Source organism: Heterocephalus glaber, unplaced genomic scaffold, assembly GCF_053883595.1.
Source record: "Heterocephalus glaber isolate CG9 unplaced genomic scaffold, H.glaber_assembly_v1.0 deba00001606, whole genome shotgun sequence".
Lineage (NCBI taxonomy): Eukaryota > Metazoa > Chordata > Mammalia > Rodentia > Bathyergidae > Heterocephalus > Heterocephalus glaber.
Window position 1 is genome coordinate 4,339,971 of NW_028258377.1, and position 4,502 is coordinate 4,344,472.

At 36.5% G+C, this 4,502-nt stretch overlaps 1 non-coding gene across 1 annotated transcript; it reads right to left on the reverse strand.

Annotated features, from left to right (window-relative positions):
• Nucleotides 1-3,706: 3,706 nt before the first annotated feature.
• On the reverse strand, nt 3,707-3,813 carry LOC147822899 (U6 spliceosomal RNA). Its single transcript, XR_015444920.1, has one exon. It is a non-coding gene; the product is annotated as a U6 spliceosomal RNA (small nuclear RNA).
• Nucleotides 3,814-4,502: the final 689 nt, after the last annotated feature.

The window sequence follows — 4,502 nt, forward strand, 5'->3', positions numbered from 1 at the left end:
TTCAGTTCTTTATATATTCTCAATAGTAGACCTTTGTCCGAGCTACAGCTGCTAAATATTTCTTCCCACATTGTAGGCTGTCTCTTAGCTCTGTTGGTAGTTTCTCTTGCAGTGCAGAAGTTTTTAATACAATAAGATCCCAGTTGTTGATTCTTTGTGCTAGCTCCCATGCTACTGAAGATTTGTTCATAAAGTCTTTTCCTATGCCAATGTCATCAAGAGTTCTACCTAACTTATCTTCCAGCAAGTTTAGTGTTTCTGACTTAATATTTAGATCTTTAATCCACTTCAGTCTTAGTTTAGTGTGCCTTCATAGGTATGGGTCCAGTTTTAATCTCTAACAGGTTGAAATCCAGTTTTTCCAGCACCATTTATTAAATAGGCTATCTTTCCTCCAATGAGGGTGGTTGGCTTCTTTGTCAAAGATGAGGTGGCTGAGTATTTCTGGAGTTGTTTTTGCATCTTCTAATCTATTTCACTGAACCTCAGGTCTGTTTCTTTGCCAGTAACATGCTGTTTTATCACAGTAGCTTTGTAGTATAGTTTCAAGTTGGGGATTGTGATACCCCAAGCCATGTCTCTGTTGCCTATAATTGCTTTTGCTATTCTAGGTTTCTTCTGCTTCCAAATGAATTTTTGGATTGTTTCTCCAGTTTTGTGAAGTATCTTGTTGAAATTTCAATTGGCATTGCATTGAATCTATATAGTAGTTTTGGAAGTATGGCCATTTTCACTATATTAGTTCTTCCTACCCAGGAACAAGGGATATCTTTCTATTTTCTTATATCCTCTTCGATCTCCTTCTTCAGAGTGCTGTAGATTTCATTGTAGAGGTCTTTTGCTTCCTTTGTTAGGTTGATTCCTAGATATTTCATTTTTTTAGATGCTATTGTAAAAGGAATTATTTCCCGAATTTCTCTCTCAATGGGTCTGCTATTTGTGTATAAGAAGGCTATTGTTTTTTGAGTGTTGACCTTGTATCCAGGTACTCTATTGAATCTGTCAATCAGGTCTAGAAGACTCTTGACTGAGTTTTTTGTGTCTTCTATGTAAAGTATCATATCATCAGCAAATAATGACAGTTTCACTTCTTCTTTTCCTATCTTTATTCCTTTTATTTCTTTCTCTTTTCTAATTGCTATGGCTAATGTTTCCAGAATTATATTGAACAGGAGTGGTGATAGTGGGCATCCTTGTCTTGTTCCTGTATTTAGCATGAAATATTTCAGTTTTTGACCATTTAGTATGATGTTGGCTGTTGGTTTTTCATAGATAGCCTTAATCAGGTTGAGATAAAGACCTTCTATTCCAATTTTCTGTAGGGTTTTTATCATGAATGGGTGTTGGATTTTGTCAAATGCTTTTTCTGCATCTATTGAGATGATCATGTGGTTTTTGTCCTTGATTCTGTTAATATAGTGTATTACATTTATTGATTTACGTATGTTGAACCATCCTTGCATCCCTGGGATAAATCCAACTTGGTCAGGGTGTATGATCTTCTTGATGACCCTCTGTATTCTGTTTGTCAGTATCTTGTTGAGGATTTTTGCGTCTATGTTCATTAGGGAGATTGGTCTGTAGTTCTCTTTTTGGGTTGAGTCTTTCTCTGATTTTGGAATCAAGGTAACACTTGCTTCCAGGAATGAATTTGGAAGCCTTGCTTCCTTTTCAATTTCCTTGATGAGTTCAAAGAGTAATGGCAATAGTTCTTCATTAAATATCATGTAGAATTCAGCAGTGAAGCCATCAAGACCTGGGCTTTTCTTTGTTGGTAAGTTTTTTATTACATTTTCAATTTCACTCATTGTTATTGGGGCGTTTAGAATTTCTGTATCTTGTTCATTTAATTTTGGCAATCCGTATGTACTTAGGAATCTGTCCATTTCTTCTGTGTTTTCCATTTTATTAGAGTACAGGTTCTCAAAGTAGGTATTGATGATTCTCTGAATTTCTGCTGGATTTGTTGTGACTTCCCCTTTTTCCTTCCTAATTGCATGGATTTGACACTTTTCTTTCCTTTTTTTGATAAAGTTGGCTAAAGGTGTATCAATTTTATTTATTCTTTAAAAAACCCAACTCTTTGATTCATTGATTTTTTTGTATCATTCTCTTAGTCTCAATTGCATTGATTTCTGCTCTGATCTTTATAATTTCCTTTCTTGTATGAGTTTTGGGTTTGTTATGCTCTTCTTTTTCTAGGAGCTTGAGGTTCTGCATTAGGTTATTTAACTGAGTTCTCTCTGTTGTCCTAATATGGGCATTCACTGCTATGAATTTCCCGTGTGGAACTGCTTTCATTGTGTCCCACAGGTTCCTGTATGTTGTACTGGCATTATCATTTACTTGTAGAAACTGTCTAATTTCTTCTTTAATTTCCTCTGTGACCCATTGGTTGTTCAGGAGGGTTTTGTTCAATTTCCATGTGTTCGTGGGAGTTCTGCGGTTTCTTATGTTATTGATCTCCAATTGTATTGCACTATGGTCTGATAATATACAGGGGATAACTTTTGATTCTTTTTAGCTCTGTCCTATGAGCTAGCATGTGATCTATTTTGGAGAATGACCCATGTGCAACTGAAAAGAATGTGTATTCTGATTTTGTGGGGTGGAACACTCTGTAAACATCTATCAAGTCCATTTGTTCAACAGCTTGGCTCAGTTCTAGAATTTCATTGTTAATTTTTTTTCTAGTTGATCTGTCTATTTGTGATAGAGGGGTGTTGAGGTCTCCCACTACAACTGTATTAGTGCTTATTTGATTTTTCATGTCCATTAATATTTGTTTTGCATAGTTGTGGGCATTCATATTTGGTGCATATAGATTTAGGACTGTCATCTCTTCCTCTTGGATTGTTCCTTTCACAAGGATGTAGTGACCATCTTTGTATCTCTTAATTAGTTTTGATTTGAAATCTATTTTGTCTGCAAATAAGATTGCTGTCCCTGCTTTTTTCTTGGGTCCTGTCATGTGGAGAGCCATTTTCCATCCTTTTACTTTCAGTCTATGGATTTCCTTTTGAGTTAGGTGTGTTTCTTGTGTACAGCATATTGCTGGGTTTTGCTTCTTAATCCATTCTGTCAGTCTATTTCTTTTGATTGGAGAATTGAGGCCATTAACACTGATAGCTATAATTCAGATATATTGACTCATCCTTGTCATGATGTTTTATTGTTGCTGGCTCTTTTATTTCTTATTTTCCCCCCTTTCACTTTAGTGTCTTGCCTTGCATGGTGCCTTCTCTCTGTTGGGCCTCATGGAGTTGTGACCTTCATTTTCTTTTTCTAGGATATTGCTTAAAATTGTTTGGAGTGCTGGTTTGGTGTTCACAAAATCAGGTGTTCTTTGTCATGGAAGTATCTAATTTCCCCATTGATTTTGAAAGATAATTTTGCCTGATACAGCAGTCTATGTTGGACGTTATTTTCTTTTAGGGCTTGAAATACTTCACTCCAGGCTCTCCTTGATTTGAGGGTTTGTGTTGAGAAGTCTCCTGTAATTCTGATGGGCTTTCCTTTGTAGGTGATTTGTTTCTTTTCTCTAACTGCCTGTAGAATTTTGTTCTTCTGTTGGGTTTCTGGGATCTTGACTATTATATGTCCAGGTGTAGATTTTTTTTGGTCATGGATAGTTGGAGTTTTATATGCCTCACTCACCTGTATGTCCAATTCTCTACCTCTGTCTGGGAAGTTTCTACTATAACTTAAAAATATGGAACACTTCACGAATTTGCATGTCATCCTTGCGCAGGGGCCATGTTAATCTTCTCTGTATAGTTCCAATTTTGGTATATGTGCTGCCAAAGCAAGCACTATACAACAAATTTAGATGAATGCCACTAAGTACATTCTGTACAAAGCAGATTTGAAACAATGTTTAGATCTGGAAAACTCAATTTGTGAGAAGCTAAACTCTTTCCATGCTAAATATTAAAATACGGAAAAAAGCTCCAATAATAATGTTAATTAAAAACTGTAATAAGTAAGCCATAGAGATAGTGTTGAATCATAAAGGGAAATTTTGGGGTGTAGCAGAAGCAGCACTTCCTTGGAAATTGGAAGTCTTGCTCTCTGGTCTTGTCTAGAGTCAACACATGCATGGACACACCATTGTGATATTTTGTAGTTCCTGCCTATAATTTAATTATGTCTTGGACATTATCTGTCAGCCCCCTTATCAGCCATTTTTCTTGCCTTCTTTTCAGTAAGGACCCAAGCACCAAACCCCATCCTTTACACTGAGGTCTAGAGTTGAGCAACCTCACCTGAAGTCCAGGGTTTTACCCTTATTAGCTAGTGAATTAATAATGGGCACAAATCCCAGCTGGAGCCAGTAGGCCATGAGGAGATATGAAATAAACTTCCTGTCTTCTGCAGAGACCAGAACCAAAGCTTTCTCTTACTCTGGAGTACACAGAATAAGGATATAAAATAGGAAATGTAGTAATGTAGCTGCTGGGCAGCCAGCCTGAAGATAAAAAAGAAGCTGGCTTAAAACTAGA